Source organism: Mus musculus, chromosome 1 (assembly GCF_000001635.26).
Source record: "Mus musculus strain C57BL/6J chromosome 1, GRCm38.p6 C57BL/6J".
In the NCBI taxonomy this organism is placed as follows: Eukaryota; Metazoa; Chordata; class Mammalia; order Rodentia; family Muridae; genus Mus; species Mus musculus.
Window position 1 is genome coordinate 124422791 of NC_000067.6, and position 26267 is coordinate 124449057.

The 26267-nt window shown below is 38.8% G+C and overlaps 1 protein-coding gene and 1 long non-coding RNA gene across 2 annotated transcripts in view; both read right to left on the reverse strand.

Moving 5' to 3' along the window:
• The window catches only part of Dpp10 (dipeptidylpeptidase 10), a 1513678-nt gene that overhangs the window by 1090653 nt on the left and 396758 nt on the right, over positions 1 to 26267 (reverse strand). The gene's annotated exons all lie outside the window — the stretch shown is intronic.
• Gm41941 lies at positions 1443 to 14146 on the reverse strand. The gene is made up of 2 exons (XR_878486.1): positions 13174 to 14146; positions 1443 to 8742 (listed from the first exon to the last, which is right to left on the reverse strand). It is a non-coding gene; the product is annotated as a predicted gene, 41941 (long non-coding RNA).

Here is a 26267-nt window from a genome sequence, read left to right on the forward strand (position 1 = left end):
GGGAAATGGTTTATTTTTATCTCAAGGGCTGATGGAAGCTCTGTAGGGCATTAAACAAAAAGATTGCATTTGAAAACAAGACCTCTATGTTGGCAAGGTTGTTCACAGTTTTATATTTCTTGGCAAGGCAGATCATTTCGTTCACTTTGATAAGCACATTGTTGGTATAAAGAAAATCTGGTTACTTAGTCAATCTGCTTAAGTCCATGGAAGCTGGAATTACAGGTGGTTGTGAGCTATTGATGTGGTACTAAGGAACAAACACTAGTCCTCTTCAAGACTGCCAAGTGTCGCCAGCCTCTCATGTTCATTTTGTACTGAAATGCATTGTGGCACATATTAGAGTGGACAATGGGGGTGTTTATAGATGCATTGTTTATTATAGCCAAAGCAGGAAACAGACATCTCTAAGAAGGACCAGGAGCCAAGAAGTTGGCTTACCACACAAATGAAAAAAAGCAGAGTTCCCTTACTCAGACATGCATTTATATATATATATATGTGTGTGTGTGTGTGTGTGTGTGTGTGTGTATTGAGTGAGAGAGAGGAAGGAGGAGAGGAGAGGAGAGGAGGGGAGAGGAGAGGAGAGGAGAGGAGAGGAGGAGGGGAGGGGAGGGGAGAAGAGGGGAGAAGAGAGGAGGGGAGAAGAGGGGAGAAGAGAGGAGGGGAGAAGAGAGGAGGGGAAAAGAGAGGAGGGGAAAAGAGAGGAGAAGAGAGGAGAAGAGAGAGAAAAGAAACCTCCAGATGATCTTCATGCCAAACAATTGAGTGATTTTTTTTTTTCATAAAGACCCTAGGTATAATGGAGCTGAGCCATGTCTCCAAACTATGATTGTTTGAATTTCTAACCAAGGAAGTTCAAGATATAATGAAGTAGTTCTTTATTTCATGCCCCTTTAAAGGCTCATCATGGGTGGTATGTTATACAGCAACAGGTTCCTTGAAGAACAGTGTTAACCAAGACTCAGATATATACAGTAGTGTCTCTAAACCTATCCTAAAATTACTAAGTTTAAACTATATGGTTGGAATAAATAAAACTAGAGGAGTTAATACTCATATTATCTCTGAACGAATATAGAGTAAATCAAAACATGCATTAACACAAAATTCAGTGTAAATTTGATTGGGCATATATACCTCTGTACTCCATGTTATATATAATGTTCTAAAACTTTTCTAATTTTTAGTTATATGGGAAATTTGAATTAAACACAATGTCAAGTATTATATAGGAGCTTAAAATAATTAACTAGTCTATATCTGTTTCATATAGACTTTTGTGTGTAAATTTTTTGTTTCATTAAATAAAGAACAGTCTAGATTTTGGAAGCAAAAATGGCTGCAAGAAGCAAATGTTTGGGAACTCATTGAAGAAGGAAGAATCTAAAGGCTTCATTTGGACTTAAGCAGTTGTTTTGTTTTTCTGTTATTCTTACACCTTTTTTCCGATGACCAGTACTCTGTGTTATTATCACGTGCCAAGTTTTCTTGATATGTGCTTTGGGCTAGTAAATTTGTACTATTACAAATCTGATGAGTAGTGAAAGGCTGATAACTCATTGGGTGATGTGTTTTATCAAGCTCGAGGACCTGAGTTTGATGCTCAGAGTACAAGTTTAAAAAGTCCTTGAGTGGTGCCTCTTTCTTGTAATGTGGCTGTGGAGACAAGCATGTTCTGTGTTCACTTGCCAATCAGGTTATACTACTTGGTTAACTCCCATCTTAAAAGAAGAAAAGGGGAAATTATCTGGAGGAATGATACCAGAGGCTGTACTCTGACCCCCAGTGCACATGCAGACACATGAGTGTACACATATACACATACTTGTGACTATGAAAATATACACACAACAAAACTGCTTACCAGGTTTTAAAAGGATCCAGAAACCTCTCCACTATTTATATATTAAGAGGTAAGCTCCACTCCCATGGTTCTTACAACACTCAGAAGAGCCAAGAGCCTAACCATCCATTAGCAGAAGAGTGGACAAAGAAAGTGTACAGCATGTTTTCTGTAAGATGCTATTTGGCCTTGAAAATGAAAGAAAAATATCATGTGGAACAATGTGGATGAGTCTTCAGGACCCTTTGTTTGGTGAGATAAGCCAGGCACAAAAACAAAGGCACCATGATCTTACTCCTGTGATTCTGAGATTCTGAGAATTAGCCTGTGGAATAAACACTGCCAGAGGCTTCAGTGTTAAGGACAGGAAGGAGGCAATGGATAACCATTGTGCAAAGTGTAAATACTGTGAGAAAAAAAAAGTACTGAGTTCTAGTCTACCACAGGTGACCAGAATCAATAATCATGCATATTAAAAGTAAGAAAGATTGATTTAAAATTTCTTGAAGACATGATCTGGTGAAGTAGTACCTGGAAATACCTGTAGGCTAAGGAGAGTGGTGGCAAGAATGAAGAATGCTGACAATAAGATTTTTTTTTCTTAAATCAAATAAATAGATTTATAATTTGACTGACACATGATAATTATGCATATTTAATAAGTAGAGTGTGATGTTCTGATTCATGAATACACTGGGTAATGTTCTAATCAGAGTAATTAGCATATGGGTTGCTTGAAGCAATCATTTCTTTTTAAATGTTTTTACTTTTAAAAAAGATGTTCATGTATGCATATAATATATTTTGATCATATTTAATCTCTCTCCTCCCTAAATCCTACCAGATTTAACCCACATCTGTATTTTGTGTCCTCTCTCTGTTTTCACATAGTCTACTGATTGCAACTTATGCTGTCCATATAGTCATGAACATGGGGCTCTTCAGTTGGGCAAGATGGCAGGTATTTAATGGTACTCACCGAGACTGCACTTGAGTCCCATTACAGAATAAAGTTATGGCCAACACAGAGTTACCATTTTTCCTTTAGTACCTTCTTTCAAGCCCTCCAACAGGGACATGTGCTAACACTACTCAAGTACTTCACAAAGGTGACATGTTTCCCTCCCAAGTCACACATTTTATCATCCATTAAACAAATTCTTTGGCATGAGAAACATCAGACTTTCAGAAAAGAGAATCTGCCTACTTTGTCCAGTGACTCAATAAACAGAGCCTCGCATTCTTAGATACCCCTGATGAACATTTGATGGGAGATAAAATGTAACCATTTCCGGTTTAAACCACAGAAAATTTAGATATGATAACTTATTAAATAAGAAATGGTCCGTGAGATAAGGTTAGAGGTACAAAGGGAACCCCTTCTTATGAGATTTCCTAAGTATCTTTACAGGAGTGTGCTCCTGGGAATCAGCCACCAAACCCAACTAGATAAGGGTGGTAGCAAAGTGCTCTCTACACTGGCATATGCTGTTGTTCTGGAGCCTCACAGTAAAGAGCAACCCCGAAGGAACACTTGTACTAGAGAACAGATGGATGTGACATGCTATAGCCCCAGAAGCAATGCTTTTGAGTGCCCAGAAGAGATAATATATTGAATAGACTTATTCGTGACTCCTGGAAAAATGAAACTCCTCCATGGCTAAGAGTTACCCTACCCTATATAGGTTCAGGAGGTACTCAGTAGGGAAAATGCTTGCTATTAAAGTAGAAGGAGATGAGCTCAGATCTCCCTAAGTCAAATCAGAAGTCCAATTTGGTAGTACTCTCCTATCATCGTATAACAGAAGAGGCAGAGCTATGAGGGACTTGAAGATCGCTCATTGGCAAGACTAATAAGAAATGCAATAATTTCCAAGTTTAATGCTAGAACATATTGGGAAAAATGATAGCAGTAAACACCCTTGTCCGACAGGGTGGGGGTGAAGGAGGGGGAAGGGAGGGAAAGAGAGCTACCATAATTTGAATATTGGGTTTAATATGATCGTGTTTAAAATTAATGGATAGGGATAGGGTAATTAGATTATGATATCATTATTATTTATTTGATAACAGCATGTACTCAATCAGAATAAAAATTACTTAAGGTCTTTTGAATAGCCATCCTTAATCTCTTGTTGAGAGCACAACAACGTAATGTGCAGGGGAGAAAGGGAACTGAATTCCATGCTTGAGCTGCATGGTCTGCAGTGGCTGGCAGGAATTGGATATTTACATTTTTTTTTTAATTCAGACAAAAAAAAACAAACAAACCCACAGATCTGAGAATGTACACAGGTCAGAAATGAAGGCGGTGGAGATGCTGCAGTGAGTAAAGCATGAGACAGGCAAGTGGGGGACCAGAGTTGAAGTCCCAGCGGACATTCAGCATATTCATTTGGGATATAAGAGGCATAGACATGAGAATCCTGGAAAGTTGAGGGCACACACACACACACACACACACACACACACAAACACATCTGAGCACTCCAAGAAGCTGTCTCAAACAAGAAAATAAAACAATAGTACAGAAGCTGGACTTTTTCTGTCGTCTCCATTTGTGCACTCACAAGCCACATTCTCAGTGCCTTGCCCTCAAAACACATACTCAACCTGAAGCAACTTTCAAATTCATCACTTTTAAGGTTTCTTCGTTTCATTTATTTCTTCTCGGAGCCCATCAATCCAAAATATAGGACTCGTCACATTTAATTTTGATCCACACCACTCCTGCCAGGGAGCCCAGCAGTAAGACTGCTATTCTGGCTATTAGATTTCTAAATGTTCTGTGGAATATTCTAGATCAAGAAGAGAGCAGGTAAGAGTGAGGACACAATCCTACTAATGAGGTGATATTTATAGGTTTTATTTTTATTACAAGAGGCTAATTACCTACTATGTAGATACAGCTCTGATCTAGCAGGGTGTAAGGCTATATTTAGTGACACAGATGACAGGCCAGAAAAGTTGCTTTGGGATGCAATCAAACCACATTTAAATATTTTAAAAATTTAAATACTCTCATTCCCTATTATTACCTATGTTTATATGTGACCTCTCCTTTTAAATTATGCACAACTATGGAAATAACATTTTCTGTGACCTCATACTTGATTATATTCCCAATTTGTGTATTTGATATATTGGTTACACAGTCATTTATATTCTTTCTTTTTTTTCTTGAATTTGCATAAAATATTTCTTTTCTTGGTTGACACCTTAAATGGGAAATGAGGAAGACTGGAGGCTAGAGAGATGGCTCAATGCTTGAAAGTGTTTACTGCTCTTCTACAGGGCCTGAGTTTGATTTCCAAAAATATATCTATTGGGTGCCTGTAACTAACTCTTACTCTGAGGATCTGATGCCTTCTTCAGGCCTTTGAGAGTAATTGCACTCATGTGATAGACACACACACACATAACTGAAAATGCAAAGGAATCTGAACCAATTATTGGGCATCTTTAGGTATTTTTTTTCCCTCTAACACTGTCGCAGTGTACAGAATTAAAGACCCTGAGTGAGCTGGAGACCCTTGAAGATGTTTCTTAAGGTCTCTGTTCACATAACAATGTAATTTGGAAGCTGGTGACCACGGAGCAAGAATTCCTGTTCAAGATAATTCAACCTTTGGTCCTTAAGCTGCAAGCCTCTACTATGCATGAGACAATGAAGATGTTAAGTAATTGGAAGTGTGAGATTATTTTTTATACCAAGTAGAGCAAAGCACCCCAAACTTCCTTCATTCTACTGAAGACAAAGATTTGGGAATGCTTATATCAGGTAATATATTCCAGCTTTTCTCTAAATGTATCATCTTATTTGCAATTCACAACCAATCTTGATATTGCAGACTTTATCTATCCTATGTCATCCATTAACAACCAGAAACTTGAAGAGGTGACAGACAGTCTTTCAAATAATTAGATAGTTAGACCCCACAATCCAAATGAGAAGATTACTCTCATTGTTTCCCTTCACTCCACAGTGATACTATTGAAGGAGAGGTGAGTCTGCTGTAACCTCCTGTAAATCTCCCTGATTCATAAAAACTGGGAAAAATGAAAGGAGAAAAGGCTCATGGGTAAAGGTTTTACCTTGTGTGAATGAGGACCTGAGTTTGATCTTTAGCACCCATGCAACAAGAGCCAAGGATGGTGCTGGACAGTTATAATCCCAGCACAGCAAAAGCAGAGATGGGAGGATACCCGGGACTTATTGAATGGAGAGCCTATCCTATGCGATAAGTTAAATCCAGTCTAGTGAGAGATACTGCCTCAAAAAAAAAATCATAGAAAGGTAAATGGTACCTGGAGATTAGTACTTGGTCTTATTTTCTGGTGTCCACATGCACTGTATTCTAACCCCTGCAACCCACAAAAAGAAATTGGAATAATAGAAGATACTTTTCTGGCTTCCCTGTATTTGGAGGGTAAAATGTGGAAAATAAATGCTCAAAGTCCATTCTTTCTAGAAACACAAGGATAGGCACCTACTACTCATCTCTTCAATTATTTGATAATCAAGCAAGTGCTCACTCTCTAGTCTGTGAGTCTTTATATGTCTGTTTCTCCTTTCCTCGGTAGACTTGTTCTCATCATTTAATGAACATCTCCTAGCCTAATTTTGATATTCCTAGCACATAAAGTGCCTGCTTGATTTTTTTCTGAGGTGTGTCTGCATCCAGGATGCTGACTGAAACAGGTACGCAAAATTCAGTGTTCTCATGCAAGGAAATAATTTTCTCAGAGCACCCACAAATAATTTACATTGCTCCTGATAATTGAATTTTTCCCTATATAGTGTTACTAACTGTCCTTAACTACTCTCATGACTTTATTTGTGAATGGCTATCTTCTGGGCTTAGTTTTCCATTTCCACATTAGTGATATTTCTCTCCCAGTTAATCACAAGTTTGAGGTTTTGTCCAGCTTTCTCATTTCAGCAATCCCATTGAAATGTTCATAGCCAGCTATCATATGGCTAGAATCTTGTCTTCACACCATTTATGCATTGTGCTCTCCAGGAATAAACAAGGAAAACACCCAGAACTCATTTTCTTCAAAGTGTACTGAAGGAAAGTGAGTCAAATTGAGCTGTGCGGAATGACAGAGGCTCATATTCAAGGTTCCGCTTTCCCTCCTCAAAATGCGTGACTATCATCTGCCCCATTCAAATTATATTAAATGCAGAACGATTCAAATATTGCCAGCTGCCAATTTAAATTTCAAATGGAAACCTGCTCATTTGCTGACTCTTCACTCCTTCCTCTGCCTCCCCCTCCCACTTCTCTTTCCAATTTATTTTAAAGCTACTTGATAGGTATTGCTCTTGAGAGAAACCACTCTAAGCAAGTAGTGCCTTTGAGTCAAAAACTGCTTTAAGATTTCTCCCTGGGCAACAACAATATCTTCTGCTTGCCTGCCACTGAATATAGACAAAACATAGATAACACCAAGATTTTATTATTAAAAATGACGGCCCAGATCTCTAATGGAATTGCTCAGAATCAGAAGGGGGTGATGGCTACCCTTTTATTTCTTTTAGGTAAAAAGAAAGAGCGTAAAGTTCTGGCTAAAGTTCAAAGGGCAATCTATATGGACCATGAAGAGGCTTAGCACAGAGTGATAGGAATCCTGTCTTACTGCCTGTGGGTATATTTTGTCAAACCCCTGCATTTTGCTAGTTCCTTCAAGTGAGCAACATGAACCTTCAGAACCTGAATCTGGACGATGTGACTCAGTGAGCAAGGTCACCCCACTGTCTATTTCATTTTCTTTATCTGTGTCTGTGGGGGGATTTATGCACCCATGCATGGAGATATGAAGGTCAGAGGTTGATATTGGGTGTCTTACCGTGTCATTCATTGGGTGATTTTTTGAAACAGGGTCTCTCACTGAACCTGAGACTCATCTATTCATTTAGAGTGGCTATCCAGGAAACCTCAGACATCTGCCTATCTCTAGCCCTATGATGGAGGTTACAGATGCATGTTACTCTGTTCAGCTTTTATGTGAACAGTAGGAACTCAGACTCAGGTCATCATGCCTGTATGGCAAGCATTTACCCACCAAGTCATTGCTCCAGCCTTCCCTGCCAATTCAGTTTTGTAGTAAGATTGGGATAGTAGTCTGTACATGATATGCTGATTATTTACACATAGCCTGAGTAGAGGTTGATCTTTGAAGGAATTCGGTTTATATAGGTACAAGGTGACTTTCAGAGAAGATAGATGAGAGCTAGAATCCTGTCTTCTCAATTCCGTATTGCATTTATTCCTCAATATAAACTTTACCAAGTCAAGTGTAACATATAGGGAAGAACAGAAGCAAATACTAAGTTCTAGGGGGACAGATTTTCATGAAAAGAGCACACCCATGCAGCCAGCACCCAGAACAAGAGACAGGACTTAGTGAACATTCCAGCAGTCTTGTGCAAATTCTTCCCGGTGCTGTAAATGCCTTAAGTGAAAGGCAGCCCAGCCCCCACCATCTAACATTACACTTAACTTCACGCATTATTGACCTCAATGTCAATGCAATTACATTACATGTAGCATCTGGTAATTGACAGTCTTTATTCACAGTGTAGGTATAAAATGTGTATGGAAATGTTCCTTTCCTTATTTCATACATTAAATAACAGATCACTTAATTATAAACAAAGTCTGCTTTCTCTTTCTTTTTTCTCCTTCCCTCTCTCTCCTTATCCCACTCTTTGCTCTTTCTTTCATTACTTGCTGAGTTTTAAAAAGTTGAATTTTTGAGGTCAGAAAGGGTGGCTCAGTAGTAAAGAGTACTGACTTACTCTTCCAGAGAACTTGGGTTTGATTCCCAGTACCCACATGGTGGGCCACAACCATTTGTAACCCCAGTTCCAGGGCACTTGGCATCTTCTTCTGGATAGACATACACAGAAATAGAGACAGAGAAAACATCCACATCAATCAAGCAATCAATCAGCCAATCAATAAACAAGGAAAATAAATAAGTATTTTTAAAATGTAAATTTTGTTTTGGACTTTAACTTCTTGGATAGATGTATCCATTTTAGTTTTTCTCCTGTTTGGTAGGTCATGTTTTCATTTTTTAATTTAATTCTTTGTTGAATTCATTTATTTTTTAAGAAATAATTATATGATTTTTTTGCCAATTTTACTTGGGTTGTCTATGGTTTTAGGATTCTGTCTGAAACATTTTGACCATTATAATTTATAGAAACATTTCCCTATGTTTATTTTTTCTAGAAATGTACTATGTCTCACCTTAGATTCAAGTCTTTTAATCAAGTTTGGGTTGATATTCAATACTGAAGGAGTGAAAAGTACTTGGGATCTTCTGCATTTGGATACTCAATCTCTCCAAGAAGTCTCACTGTTATCTCTATTGGTTTCTTTTCTCATCACTGAGACACAATACCTGACAAAGAGGAGTGTGAAGAAGGAAGGCCAAGAACTGACTCACAGTTGTAGTATATAGCGCTTCACAGTTCGGACTGCATGGCAGCAGGAAGCTAGGGAAGCTGATCACATCACACAGTCAGGCATCACAGAACTGGATGCCTGTATCCACCACTCTTTCTCTGTATTCAGTCCAAGATCCTGATAGGTGGAATTGTGCTGTCTATGTTTAGCGATAACTTTTCTATCCCAATTAATCTGATCTAGAGATTCCTTCAGAGCCCCAGGGGCTTGGGCTTTAAGCGATTCTAGATCCTGCCAGCCTGACAATATTAAATCACACACTGTCTCTAATCTTTGTTCTCAGCACTTTAATAAACACAGTGCCTGTGAATAACCAAATGACCTGTTTGCTTAAAGTTGTTGTTGTGTTGTTGTTGTTTTCCCTCCCTTAGACTATTTGTCTTTTTTCATATGAATGCCATGCAGGTTGGATGATTGTACTTTTGTATTTTAACTTCAAATCAATACAGTGCTTTTTTCTTTGTTGCTTTTGTTCAAGATCATTTTGATCATTTGGGGGCTTTTTTCCTGATTCTACACAAAATTGATGACTTCTTTTTTCTAATTCCATGAAGGAAATTATTGATCTTTTGAGGAAGATTGTGCTGAGATTGTCCATAGTTTTGGAGCAATACGAACATTTCAAAAGCAGTCACTCTTCTAGTCTGTGGTCATGCAAGGCCTTTCAATTTCTTGTAGCCTTTGCACCTTTATGCCTACACCTTTCATTGTAGTGTGTCTTTATTGCCTCTATTTAAGCCATCCCAATGCATGCTTTATAGATGTTGTAAATGGGCTTGGTTATGTTCATTCTGTTCTTTGGATTCCAATGTGCTCCTCTGTTGTTTTATTTGTTGCTCTGCCTATTTCTGATAACAATGGTTTGGCACAATTATATTTTTTAATGTTCTAATATTACTTAATATAGTTGGCTGGCATTAAGGAAAGCAAAGGAGTCTGAGGGGTCACGATATTTCAGTAACTTATAAACAAGCACCCAGAAGTAAATCTGAAAGCCAATTGAACCAGACGAACCCCAAAGTACAAGTACAAGCCCTAAATTATTGGCAATGTAGCAAGCCCCTCACAAAAATAATTAGGACTAATTGGAGTCTTGCCACTAAACATTGGAAAACAAATTCATATACAGTTTGTTTGTGTGTACATGTCCCTTAGAGCCTCTATTAAAGAAGCAGCAGAGTTTTAAAACCTTGGTCTTAACTAATGCAGAGAGTCAAAATTACTTAAGAGACTCAAGAAGCCCTTGGATGTTTTAAACATAAAAGCCAATTTATTATTCTTTGGAAATGTTGAGCTTATAAACTGACCTTGACTTGCATTTGTTTCTCATTATTTTTAAAATCCAGATATGTGAAGTGTTTAGTTATGCAGCTCTTTAAATAGAGGTCTATGATGCAGTTAGGTAAACCTCTGGGCATCTCTACCTCAGCAGCAGCTTCTAGCCAAGTGGAAGGGGGGCATTAATTTTCAGAATGTGACTTTTGAGAGAAACTTCCTTATGGTTGAAACATGAAACTAGTATTGCTTTTAGCTGGCTAAGTGTCCTAACTCAATGTAGGTTCATCAAATTTCTGTGTTAAAATAGTCACAGGGAAATCTTCTACACTAAAAACAGTTATTCATGGTTATGAGCTAACACAATTCTTGGTGGAAGGAGCAAGGTGCAATAATGGTTAACCTTGGTTGTCATCTTGACTGGACCTGGAGTTAGCTGAGAGACATCCCTGAATGTGTCTCAAAATGTTTCAGGGAAATATTAGCTGAGGGTGAAGACCCTCCCACCCCCTGACAAAGAAAATAACACTTTCCAGCAATGGTTCATTGGAAAGAAGTCCAAGGGGAAATTTTTTCCTTTTTGCCTGCCTACCTTCCCTGCCTGTTTGTGAATGTATCTGCCATGCTACATCTGCCATCTATCAGGGACATTAGAAGCCAGTGTCTTCAGTCTTCCAATCTGGACGAAAGAGCACCTACCTGCTCTTTAGGAATCTTCCAAGACTTCCTTGGCCAATTAGAATTGCTGAGGTGTCTTACCTCATGCCCTAAGCAACCACTTCAGTGGTTCTTAACCTGTGGGTTGAGACTCTACAAAGAGTCACATATCCTGCATATCAGATATTTACAACATGACTTGTAACAGCAGCAAAACTAAAATCATGAATTCACAACAATCATTTTATGAATGGGGATTATCCCCACATGAGGAAATATATTAAAAGGTCATAGCATTAAGGAGGTTGAGAACCACTGACCTAGTTGACCTCAACATGCAAATAGAGCCATTGGACTCTCCAACTTAAGATACATAAACCAATCTAATAAATCTCCTGTGCAACCTATATTCATTCCAGCAGTTCTGTTTGGCTAGAGAGCACAGAGTGATTCCGCACATATACAAAATATCTATTGTAGGCCTGGAATGGAGTATTTACAAGTATAGACCATTGATTCATACAGAGGGGAAAACTCTCAATTAAGAACTCATGTTATGTTTCATGCCACACAGGTGCACTGAGACTACTTGAAACAGGCTTCCTTATTCAGGACTAGAAGAAGCTCTGCATTTTAGCAGCTTCACTTCTTTTATTAATATTATAAATATTGGGACAAGTTCTGCCAAATAAATGTAAAGTTTTGCAGTCTAGGACTTGCCATGTAAAATACCGGTAACCAAGAAGTATATAATATGCTCTGATAATACTAAAGGACCAAAGACAGACTAAAGCACAATTCCAGGTTATATCTCCTGGATTCCAGACCATCTCAGGTAGAAACACTGAGCCAGATGTGCCAATAGAATGAAGAAAACTTCAGGCGTGCATGAGATAGAGCTTGGAAGGAATGTCCTCTAGATCAAAATGAGGCACCAAGTCAAAGAAGTGGAAAAGGAAGGCTGTAAGGACAGAGGTAAAGATTAAGGTCACTCTCTGCCTCCAATGTAGTCTTTAGTCATTAGTAGACAACATATAAACAGCAGTAGGAAAAATATAAATGATTCATTCCTGAAGTGAGCCAGATCTCTGTGACTTGTCCACCATCTACCTCCTAACCTGGTCCCCATGTTGCCCATGACTCCACTGGGCACTAGCAGTAGAGACAGGTGTCTCCAGTGAAAAATGAGAGTTGAGTACCCTTCTTTGGCTTGTCATCAATCCTTCTCATCATTTCCAGGGCAAACGATGTTTAAATGGTGTCAGTACAAATGTAACTAAAAACTGTAACCTCGGGCTGGAGGGAGGGCTTATCTGTTAAGAGCACTTGCTGTTCTTGCTGAGGGCCAGAGGTTGGACCCCAACACTTGTGTCTTGTGGCTGACAAACTGCCTGTAACCCTAGTTCCCAAGAATCAGACTCCCTTTCCTAGTGTGAATAAGCACTGCACTGGAGTGACAAAATACATACATAACAGTAATAAATAATTTTTTATAAACACCTCTCATTTTGACTTGAGACTAAGATTATATTCATAAACAGAACCTAGCAAGTCATTATTTGGCCTGTGGATCCTCTTCTAACATGCTCGCCTGGGTCCTCCCTGCAGTGACATAGAATTATTAGGAAGAGGGTGTAGTGCCCTGAATCAGGAACTTTTGTTTGATAATGATGAATACAGAAGAAAATAGGATACCCTCTGTTGACAAAGATTCTCTGGCCTTTTACTTGGGCTCCACACCTTTTTCAAATCATTTTCAGAAATATTTAAAAAGCTGAAGGTTTTTATTTTTTTTTGGACCTAAACTCCACAGATATCCCTTCTACTTACTGTCCTCCCTTGTCAAATCAGAAAATTATTTTTGGATCAAGGTGGAAATAAACAAGCATGAACAATGAAACATAACACTCTCACCTTTTCTGAAACTGAACTTCCTGTGAAATCTGTAGGAGAACAAGTGAACCTTCACCTCTTCTTTCATTAAAGCCAGATGTTGGTTGCTCATGTTCAAAGCCATGCCTGTGGCAGAAGCAATGAAAACTCAGGGCATTATGTACTGATGAAGGCTCAGGGGGACCAAAAGTTACTGACAAACAGAAGCTAGAATTACCAGTGATGTATAAGTTTGACAAAGCCTTGGATGAGAGTTTCATCCTCTGGTAAGAATGAAAAGTAGCATGCCACATGAAAGCTCAGAATTAGAAAGACTGTAATGGTTTAAGGTCAATAGAAATATGTCTAAATACATCTTGATAGATAGACAGACAGACAGACAGACAGACAGACAGACAGATAGATAGATAGATAGATAGATAGACAGGGAGTCTGAATGGGCTCAGTTTCTAAAAGTACTTGTGAATAAGACTGGCAAACAGATTTCAGTCCCCAGACCTACATGGAAGAAAGAGCTGTCTGCTAGCACTGTACGATGCACTCATACTAACCCCAACAACCACATGCAACATAGTTTATTTTTAATAATCAAGTGATTTTGAAATATGTTTTGTCTAAAGGATAGTAGAATGAACAGCATCAGAATAAAAAGAATAATACATTATGTATATGCTCTCAACTTTCTAGCAGGCTGAACATACCCCTGGGAAGCACTAAAAAGCAGTAACAAGTCCATCTACTCAGAGTCATAGACTCTGTCCTTAGTAAATGAGCACTAAGGAATGTAATATGGATTTGTTCACATTCTCTGGTTGTGTAAACCTATATCAATGCAATCTATTCCTTACATCAGTTAAAACTGTATTTTAGGATTTTTATAATACAGTTGCCAATGTGATTTATAATCTATAAAGTTCCAAAGAAGGCAATATGAGCCCAAGGCATTCAGCATTCAGCATAGTACTCAAACAAATGTTTGTGATTTTTTGTTTTGGCTGAGAGGTTTTCTCTTTTGAATGTTATATATATATATATATATATATATATATATATATATATATATATATATATATATATATATATATGCAGTAGCAGAACATTGTTAGAGACAAAATGGAGAATTGATCTGTAGCTGAGTATACAAACGCACACACATTATAGCTTTAGGGGTGGTTTACAATATGTCTCATGAGATCCAGCTTATGGTTGAACTTATGTATATGATTCTTTATGTGAGACTCTGAGAAGTGCAGTTATCTATTTTCACTACCATAATGAACTTCCCAGGTTTGTCTACTCTATGAAGAAAGTAGATATATTCATCTTGCAGTTTGGAGGTTGAGAATCTAAGATTTGAAGGCATGAGACAGTTCACAGTAGACAGTAATGAAAAGGGGGCACATTGTGAAAACTTTAAATTACTGACATCTGCTACAGGGGAATGGATGATAGACTTAAAAGAGATTACTAGAGTTGACATGGTGAAGTCAGGGCCAAGACGAGAGCCTTGCACTTGGGTATAAGACAGAAAACCAAACCTGATAAGAGAGAGACAGATTTTGGGACACAGAGCTAACATCAACATCTTCCATGAGACCCCTAGAGAACGCATGCCCCATTTCAAGAAAGAGTTCCAGGCCATCCCATAGGGCCTCTCCCAGGTCAGTGATCCTGCCCAGTACTCTATGCTCTAAGGGCCTCATGATGCATCCAGAAGCATGATAACAGCGATCCAGGAACAGTCAACTTATTTCTGCCTCTTAAAGGCTCCATGTTACCTTCTCACCACCATTCTGGGAATAAAGCTTCCAATAGATGATGGATTCTTGTGGGTCAAACTAAAAGCCAAACCTGCTTTAACATCCACCAGAATTAGGAATAAATTTCTCAAAGCTCTTGCTTTGCATGGTCAGTGAAGATGCATGTATTTCGTGTAACAGTTAGTTGTGAAAACCTGTATGAAATGATATATCCCAAAGCACATTACAGACCAAGTACCCCAGTAGTCTTTGGGACACTAGTTATATGGATACTTTCTATCATCCCCAGATACCTTAACTTTCACTTAGGAAGTTTCTAGTCAAGCAGAAGGAAAATAAATGTTTATTTGGAAACACATTTTGTCCATTAGCTTTTGAGATAGATTAAGCTGATCATAGAGGAAATCAAGAAACCTGCTGGTGCTATACATATCCAGATACTAGTCACAAATCATGCTTGCAAGCAAGATCAGGGCAACAGACTCATGTTGGTTAGGCTAACTAACTCTTTGTGACATTTCTACCATTCTCTACTTTGGGGACTTCTGCTTTAAAGTATAAATGAGAAATCCTATAAAGAAATCTGGTAGAATTTTAATCAAACGAATCCTACTTCTCTTCAAAGCAGGCATACTTCAGAAAGACAGATAATTAATGCAATAAAGTAATAATCACAACCACCTCATGTTCTCCAATCATGGCTATCCTAGGCCTTTGTGCAGCTTCAAGTCAAAAGTGAAAATGGTGCCCTTGTCCAGTACATTCATGCCCTGATGCAGCATTCTAAAGATCAGATCAAAGTGCATTCACTTTTGACACTTTTTTTTGTTAATAATAGTTCCTCTTTCATAGTTTATGATCAAAACCATAAGCCAAGAAGAAAGGCAAAAGATCAAGGAAGTAAGTTATCTTAACTCAAAATTGTCTATTTCTGTTGCTTACATGGGTATCACATGACAACTTGAAATATCAGAATACTATCAAATACTAGCCAAAACAGGAGATTTGAATTTAATACCTAAACAGCTACTGTAGAATAACAAGAAGCTTAACATTTTATCATACGAATGTCTTTGAAACTTTCATGATAATATTTTTTATGTTTTATATTTTACCAGAAAATAAAGTCACTATCACTGTCTATATAAATGTTATGTAAATGTTATAAATTGTCCTCCACTAAAATATTCTCAGTCTATTTTTACTCACTACTGACTATATTCACTGCTATGCAACCTCAAGTGTGGCTGAAGACATGGGTCAGTGTGGAAAGTTCCTGCAAAGCATGTGTGAAGATCTAAGTTTGAATTTTTAAAAGCCAATTTTTAGTAAACCTAGATGCCACACTTGGTAGCACATGTCTATAATCACACTAAGCATAAAAGACAGGAGAGCTCCTAGAAGTTTGCAGGCTGGCTAGTCTGGAGTACATAGTGAGAAAAAGAGAGACTGTGTTTCAGTCAAGATGGAAGAAGAGGACTGAAACCTACCCACGCCCTCTGACCTCCACATGTACTCGGTGGAACAGTCACATGTATCTGCAATTCTCTCCCACCTCTCTCTCGTTCTCGTCTCTCCCTGTCTCTTTGTCTCTCTCTCTTTCTCACTTTCTCTTTCGCCCTCTCCATCTCTCTCTTTCAATACACACACACACACACACACACACACACACACACACACACACACACACTCATATACACCTCACACTAAACAATCTATTCCTAAATTTGTTTCATCTCCAGCCACCTACTTCTCCTTTAATATGAGCACTGAGAACATTCAGGAGAGGTGGAGATTTGGTTCTTCTGTTTTCTTGGATAAAACAAGGAAAAGAATCTTCAAACATTTGCTTAGAAATTAAAATTAAAAAAAAAAAAAAACCAAGAATGTTTGTATGCCCCAAACAGTGCTCTCTTTTCTTTGCTGGTTTTCCCAGAGCCCACGCCTCCTCAGTGACAAGAGCAGCATTTGGCAAATTAAGACTACCACAGTCCTTTATACACCCACTCATTTGGCCAGGTATCTAGAAACTACTGCAACTAAACTGAAATTTCCTTTTCCACAGTGATCTCTGAAAAAAAAAAAAAACTCACAAGTCTGAGGAAGCTCCTGAAAGTTACAGAATGCAGGAAGCTCTCCTTAAGTTTATATAAGCAGTAACAATTGTTGGGAGAGAAGGTTTTCTTGCCAGCACAGTGGCCTATGCATGCTGCTGGGAGCTCCAGGAATGCAGCTCTCATGGGCAGTCACTCATACTGGGAGGTCTTTTCAGTGATGCTGCTGCCTTCCTGTCAACCACACTCCTGGAAGTGATCCTGTCAAACTGCTTCACTAAGCTGGGTTTGGGTGAAACCCTTCCTTTGGTCTACTATTGCTATCTTATCTAGGTTGAACAGTCAGTCATTTGTTCACCTCTTCCCATGAACTGTCAGACAATAAGAGTAATGCAGCCAGTTAATTTGATCGAAGCCATAGGTAAAAGATGACATGCCTCCACAGCCTGTGACCAGAACACAATATGATGCAGTGAATTGATGAATTTCTCCACTGTCTTTTAGATTTATCCCTGGACCTGTGTTCTCTATTCAAAGTTGGAGGAGTCCCAAAGAGTTGGGTCACAGGTACAAAATGGCTTTGGTGTTTAGCATGAGCCCACAAAGGAGCTCTGATTTTCCTTGATGTCAGGACTAGCTGCTCTGCTGTTCTGGAAATGGTATTTTAGTGCCTCTACTTTGCAAACTTCATTCTCATTTAAAAATACCCTTTCCCCCTTTCTTATATTCTACATATATGCTTACATCTTTTGTCTGTAACTTTCAATCACTACTATTGTGAGAGGAGAATCAGCAAGTCCTTTGTGCTATAGAAATTAATACGCATAAAGTGATATGAAGAGGAAAAGAGCCTCATCGGATCTATACTTTTGTCTGATAAATATATGTTACAGTAAATTACCTAATTAAACAAGCATAACATGAAAATTAGATGTTTGTTTCTAGGCATCTTTGAAGCAGTAACCACATTCCTTTCTGTGGTATTTATTATTCCTTCAATTTGCAAAAGCTGAATCATCAGGAATTCCACTCTGTGGCTTTAATTGCAAGCATATCCACTAACTGCTGATGTGGATATTCTATTGCTGAGCTTTTAAAAAGAGGCAACTTCTTCTTTTCATTTTTTTCATAATTATAGTGGCTTTATGTGGTCAGTACCACACCCTAATCAGCACATCATTGTTCTCTGATGTGCAGTTTCTAATTTTTTTAAAATGAATCTAAACCTTTTTAATTTAAATGTATGCATGTGTATGTGCATTTCTGCTCATATGTACATGAGTGCAGAGGCCACAGAAGGTGTAAGTAAGATCTCCAAACAGATGGAGGAACACACAGTTCTGAGTCACCTGATGTGGGTGCTGGGACCTGAACTCAAGTCCTTTGAAAAAGCAGTGAGCATTCTTAACTATAGAGACATTTCTCTATCTTTTGTACAATTTATTGTATCATATAACTTGAAAAAAAAGACAAGAAAGACTATAGTCATATCAGTGTAAGTAATAGTTCAAGTAGTTTAGATAGCAAGGACTAGGCTCCATGTTTGCCACATGGCCTGTACTGTTCCATCTACTGATGTCAAGGGCATCCTATAGGGAGAGGGGTATGGCTCCATTGTTCAAGCACACATGCTGATCTGAGTTCCATTCCAAGCACTGCATAAATCAGTTATGATCAGTAGAGGCCATCATGTCCTCTGGAACTGGAGTTAAAGGCAACTGTGTGAGCCACACAGCATTGATGCTGAGAAGTGAAGTATGATCTTCTGGAGGAGCAAGTGCTCTTATCTATTGAACCATCATTCTGGTCTCTAATATAATGCATCTTAAACCTGCTGCCTAAAAACTATCTTGATGAGAAGATTCTTTTCTTAAGAAGGTCCTAGGGGCCTTCAGAGAAAGCCTGGAGATAGACTGGTTGATCTCAGGCATGCTCAAATGGGTGCTGATTTTTCAAAGGTGAAATTGTGACTCTACTCTGACATCAGTGGCTTATCTAACTGTCTGCTGGGCCAACTTATTGACATACTTTTTTTAGCCTCAAGGACAATCTTGCTCAGAAGGCTTAGCTTATGGAACATGGTGCTTAAGCACATGGCCATCTCTGCAAAGGGACTGTGACGTGGAAAAGTACAGAATAGGTCTGGCCCATATTATCATGGAAAGTACTTTGTCCTCTTAATTCATAAGTCAAAGCCATGCATGCATTTTTTTTCTATCTACAAGCATGTTTAAAACCAAATAAATGATATGTAGAATTGATGAGGAATTAAGAAACCACATATATAAGTAAAATATGGACATATATGTTCCATATGTTTGAGATATTCCAGCTGGAAACTGAGAGCATGGCAATGTTTTTAAACTGCCTGCTGCCTAGGCATGATGCCTAGGCTTGATCCTAGAACACACGAAAATTTCAGGTATGATACATGGTCATCATATCACTGCTAAGTATGAGGAAACCAGGATCTCTGGGGTTCATTCCTTCGTCATTAGTCTAGATGAACTCTAATTTCAGGAAGAGATACCTTCTCAAAAATGAGGTAGAAAGTGACAGAAGAAAAGACCCAAATGCCAGATTCTGGTAAAATACACACACAATACACACACACACACACACACACACACACACACACACACACACAAATACACATTCACATACACAGAAACACACACACTCACAAATACATACTCACACAGGCACACTCATACACACAAACACACACTCACACAAACACAAACACATACACACTTATAAGAGCCATGCAGGCTGTTTTCTTACCCCTTAGGATTTATCCTAAAAACAAAATCATTAGGTAACATTGATTCATGACATCTTGGTAAAAATTGTTAGATAAATGTGCCAATATATCTACTTTATATAAACATAAGGATAGATGATGGAATTCCTGAATATATTGAGAGTTGAAAGCAAAAGAAATATTTGATGAAAATGTTACTACATTGAAATGTATTGAAGCAACAAAAGATTTTTATTGTACATGATTTATAAAATAGTCACTTTTGTTTGTATGGTTCAATCTGATAATTATTGTACAAGGAAAGAATGGGGTCCAGTATAATATCAGCATACTGTTAAAATGCACTTTTATACATATTAATGAATATTAGAAACACACTAGGAAGACTTTTCACCTTATTTCTGTGTTAAAATTATATTTACTTTTCCTTTTCTAATTTAATAATTTTCCTTCAATAAACATGAGCAAATATTGCCATTTAAAAATGAGTAAATACAAAGGAAAACTAATCAATGTACACTCTTAACAATTTCAAACTCACTTCCAGAAATCCAAAGTTAAGGTACAATGCAGTATTTTTTGCTGATCATGACCTGATAATACATGTTATTAGAAAAAGTCATTTCCAGTTATTGTATCAGAATTCAGTAATTACTTTTTCAATAAAGAAAATGAAACCTATTAAAAGCAAAAATGTGAAATAAATTAGCTTTATATCCTGCACTCAATTAAACTATCATAGAAAGAAGGTAATGAATTAAGATAATTTGAGTGTAGGAATAAAGCTTTACAAAGCAGATTTTCAACACCCCTTTGAAAATTCATTAAAATACTCCAAAAGATCACAGCAAAGCCACAGACACGGTTGCAAAAGTGCAGCATGCATGTTAAGTTGTAGGGAGTGTTTGTTCTCTCAAAACCTTACAAGCACACATGCATAGTCACTTCAGTACGCAAAGAATGGGCTGATGACTGGCCGGACAGCTGTAAGAATAGCATGACAGAGCCATGTGAAGTGATAGAAGCATTCAGTCCCAGCCCCAGATAGGCTAAGACAGGAGCCCAAGTCAGCCTGGGCTATGCAATGTATTCCTTTGTCACAAAGATAAGTGTGGCAGGTTACCTACCATATACAGATTCTCATAGGGGAAACTTCATAAAAGAAAAATGTTTAGGTGTGGGAAGACTGCTCAGCAGGCAAAAGTGCTAAGTCTCAAACATGACTACCTCAGTTCAATGCCTGGGACCTACACTCTGAAAGGAAAGAGTCAGTGCTCGTGAATTGTCTCTGACCTCAAGACACACACACACACACACACACACACACACACACACACACACAAGTGCACATGTGTATATGCACAAACACACTTAAAAATAAAATGTGATTATTAAAAAATAATGAAAAACAAGACTACAAGAGATGTGGTAGGTCTAAGGAAAAATGAAAAATGGTAACAGAGGAGTAGCATCTACAAGCATATTATGAGCATTCATGAAAAAGATGCAATAAAACCCCTTGTGTGTCCTCTGTCTTACTTTTTAAGCTAATTTGCTGGAACCCTGATCGTAGTTAAAGAGTGAAGAGTGTCACTTTAGAAATGAACTGCTATCAAGCTATTCCCCTGCTTTAAAATAATCCCCTCTCTTTTACTTTTGTTCTTTTACAAATTCTCAATCACGTTTTAAAATAATCCTGTGGGGAATCTGGAAGATGTAAATCATGTATGTGTTGTGCATATTTGAACATGATGTCACACAGTAGTCTTGAAGCTGGTCTTTACAGACAATGCCCTGGCTTGGTTTCAGCATGTTCCCTCATCTGGGTAGACAACTTCCTCCTGCCCTCCTGAAAGTCACTGGAGCAGACCAGAGTTTCTGAATTAGCTATCCTCCTACCCTAGAAGGCATAGGGTGTATTTTTAGGAGTCTTTGAAAGCATGCTCCCTTCTAAGCCAGAATGCCGCTCCAAGCACAAGTTTGACAATTATTGGGCAAATATAAACAGAGGAGAACTTTCCAGATATTGTCACCTCCAGACCAACATTGTTCCTTTTCAAAAGACTCATTTTCTATGTAATCATGTGTATGCTATGTATGTGTGTGGGTTTGTGCACATGATGCCAGGTGCATGTAGAGACCAAAACAGGACATCGATCTCCTGGAGCTGGTGTTAAAGGTAAAGGTGAGCCATCCAACTGACACCATGTCCTCTATAAGATAGAAAGCACTCTAAACTGCAGAGTCACCTCTCTAAGTCCCATAACAAGGATTTAATGAGCATATCTCCTCTTGACTATGTAACTTTCACTGTGTCTCTCTGAGGATATGTGTTGTGGCAAAGAAAAGGAAAAGAGCAAATCTTATGGAGAAGCCCTTCTGCAAAGAGAAGTCATGTGGTCTCAAGGCAAGGGAAAAAAGCAAGGAGGTAAATGACAACCAAGGTGGGGAATCCATGGTTGAAAGAAACTATCATATTAAAAGCATGCTCACTATACTCCAGTCTAGGCAAAAGGCACGGGGGGTGGGGGGGTGGGGGGTGGGGAGGGATACCTCCTTCCACTTTTTCATGGGTTCTAGAATATAGAATTTATACTATTACCTAAAAATCATGATTTCTTTATAGTTTAAAGCATTAATTGTAGGCCTGTATGGAAAAACTAGACTTTACACCTAATAAAAAATAAAGTGAAATTCATCTTGAATTTCAAGCAAGCTATGGACACTTTAGCTCTGCTTTGCACATTACCTGCCATGGGCTCATTCTTCCCATCACTGACTTCTGAGAGACCTCTAAATCAATTCTCAACTAAGCTATCAGAAAGTGTGTGTGTGTGTGTGTCTGCATGTATGTGAAAAGGCCAGAGAACACATGTATATATTATTCCTCTTATAATTAATTGGAGCCAGAGTGTCTCGCTGCTCTGACATACACCAACAGGCTAGGTTGGTGGGCCTGTGAACCCTTGGGACCCTACTGTCTTTGCTAGTATTATAACCATTGCCACCATGCTTGGGTGTTATGTTTTGTTTTGCTTTGATAGTATTGTTTTTGTTTGTTTGCTGTTTGTTTGTCTGTCTGTTTGTTTGTTTGTTTGTTTTAAACATGCTTTCTTGAAATCTAAACCATATTCTCAACACTTGCAAAGTACGCACTGTACCCCAGTTCTGCAGTGAGCACTTTTGGGAACACAGGTTGGAATTTGGGAGCACCAAAGCTCCTAAGTAGAGAGCTGTCATGATCACTCATCTCTGTGATCCACAGGACACAGGTGGTGTCTACAATTCCATCTTCACATGGTTGTCCTCTGACGCCCAGGAAAAAGGCCTTTTCTATGCTGGAACTGAGAACCACAGAGACAGACAAGGGCAGGACAGAGATGCTGGCACTGGCTTCTCTGAAGACAGAGGGATGCCTACTACAATTAGAGCACTGGCTGAGAAGGCTTCACATCAGAAGTGGACAAAACAGACAAAGCTAGTCTTACTGCATAACCTCTGCTGGGATTCATTCTCTACTTGGATTAAACTTATGAATTTCACAATACATGAATTTAATATCCACCTACCTGGTAGCTTCAGGCTTTCCCTTATCCAGCAGTGGCCTTGGGGAAGTGGATGAATATATCACCTAAGATTCTTTTCTTATAAAGTAGGGCTCATGCCAAAGCCTGTCTCCTAGCATGACTGTTAAGGACTACATACAGCCATGTTTGCAATGTGCTCAAGATGTTACAAGCAACAAGGGTTATGCCATGTTAGTTAATGTAAGAAACACAGTCAGCTGAATAGATGGCTCATCACTTAGGAGTACTTATTTTTTACAGTTGTCCTGAGTCCAGTTCCCAATACTCTTGTCTGGTGTCTCATAAAGCCTGTGTTAAGCAGCTGTAGGCAATCTGAAACCCTTCTCAGACACACCAGACATGCACAAACACACACACACACACACACACACACACACACACACACACACACACACACAATCAAACAAAAATAAATCTTTAAAGAATATAAGCAGAGCAGCAGTGAATCTAATTCTACCTTCCTCTGATGCTGCCAGATGATCACAGCTGGAAAGGGCAGAGATACCAAGAAGCTAAATTCAAACTTCCACAAGCTTGATGGCCATAAAGCATGTTTGTTTGTTTGTTGTTGTTGTTGTTGTTTTGTTTTGTTTTGTTCTTGCTCATCCATATAAGGAGAACAGGGAGTATTAATAAGAATAACTCTTTTTTTTCCATTTTTTATTAGGTATTTAGCTCATTTACATTTCCAATGCTATCCCAAAGGTCCCCCATACCCACCCACCCCCACTCCCCTACCCACCCACTCCCCCTTTTTGGCCCTGGCGTTCCCCTGTACTGGGGCATATAAAGTTTGCGTGTCCAATGGGCCTCTCTTTCCAGTGATGGCCGACTAGGCCATCTTTTGATACATATGCAGCTAGAGTCAAGAGCTCCGGGGTACTGGTTAGTTCATAATGTTGTTCCACCTATAGGGTTGCAGATCCCTTTAGCTCCTTGGCTACTTTCTCTAGCTCCTCCATTGGGAGCCCTGTGATCCATCCATTAGCTGACTGTGAGCATCCACTTCTGTGTTTGCTAGGCCCCGGCATAGTCTCACAAGAGACAGCTACATCTGGGTCCTTTCGATAATTGCCGTGCCAATATAACTCCTGGCTCAGTAAGAAAGTAAATGGAAACACTCCCTTTTGAAAAAATTCCTCTAAAATATTAGCGTTTTATGAGATGTTCTGTGGTGTAGCAGAATTTTCCCCCAATTAATTTAAATATTAATACAACAAGAAGTCGATGATTGAACCGGGACAAGGGAGGCGGAGCTAGGAGTTTCAGAGACAGACAGGGACAGGAAGTGTAGAGAAGGAAGGAAGATGGAGGGAGAGGAAGATGATCCAGATTCCCCATGGCTTTAAATAGCCACAGATAGCTATAAATATCATAAAAGGATAGAATAATTGGGATAACTTTTCTAATCGAGGTGGGAAGCTTGTATCATTATCAATTGGCTCTGAAATTATTCTGTGGGCATCTTGTGAATTGAGAATTTATTGATATTTACATCTGACTATTTATAAGCTTCTAGAATTTTGATTTACTTGGCTAAAGGGATTTGTGACAACTAAGTCACAACTGGTAGATTGTTGAGAAGGAACATGGGGTTCTGAGGCAGGTGAACCAGAGCTGGGAAGACTGCCGCATGGGGCTAGCCTAGAGATGGAGAGACCGTAGGCAGAGAGTAACTGGGTGTAGCAGGATACTGATGGTGACTTTTTAAATATTTCCTGCAACAGGGTAGAGATATTTTTAATTACTTAAGTTATTTATTTGTTTGTTTGTTCACTTTATATCCCAAGTGCAGCCATCCTACCTCCTCTCCTCCCAGTCCCATTCTCTCATGCCCTTCTCCCATCACAGTTTCCCTTCCCTCAGAGAAGGGAAGGTGCCTGTGGGAATATTTTTTTTTTGGAAGCCAGTGCACGATGAGAAATTGCTCTTAGTAATTATTACCAGGGATGTTTTCTAACAGCCATGTCTCTGTCTCTGAGTGGCCACCTATGTGATTATTGATTCAAAAAGTTCTGACCTATTTCCTGAATAATGATGCTTAGAATTCTAGCATTAGAGATTAACTTTTTTGAATCATTACTACACACATGGGAATGTCTTTCCCATCATATTTACTATGACTATGATAGCAAATATTCATTTAGTAGGGGGAGGTCATATAAGGGTCTTTGGTCATAGCATCACATGAAGAGAGGTGTGGATGTTTTGAAATCACTGGCCTGGGATGCAAATGTTAGAAGAGATGGAAAAGGCTGGAGAGATGCCTCAGTGAGTAAAGTGTCTGCCTTGCAAGTGTAAGGACTTGAATTCACGTCTCCAGTGCCCAGATACAAGCTGGCCATGATGGTACACAAGTCCAAATTCAGTTCTTAGAGGTAGAGACAGGAGGATGCTTGAATAAGATGGGCTAGCCCATCTAGTGAAATCAATGAGTGTCAGATTCAGTGAGAAAACCTGTCTCAAAAATTAAGATGGAGAGTGATAGAAAATGACACCAGATGTCAAACTCTGGCCCCACACCCATGCACACACACACATACACACTCCACAACCACACACACATGTACAGGTACATGGGCATGCACAATACTTTGCACACACAGAGTGAAAGAGGGAGAGAGAAAGAGAATGAGAGAGAGAAAGAGAAGGTGAAAGAGAGAGAGAGAGGGGGAGAGAGAGAGAGAGAGAGATAGAGAGAGAGAGAGAGAGAGAGAGAGAGAGAGAGAGAGAGAGAGAGAGAGGTAAGACTATGTTTTTAGTTTTCTTTGCCCTGACCAAGGACATTATAGTTAAGTGCTGTGCCCATGGGGTGACCTGTGTGAACTGCACATTCCCTGGAACTTAAATTTCATCCACAGAATAACAGAAACGCAGGAGAAAACCACAGTACTTCTACATTATCAAGTTAGTCATCACTGCAGGGGGCTTGTGTTCCCAGTGTGACTTC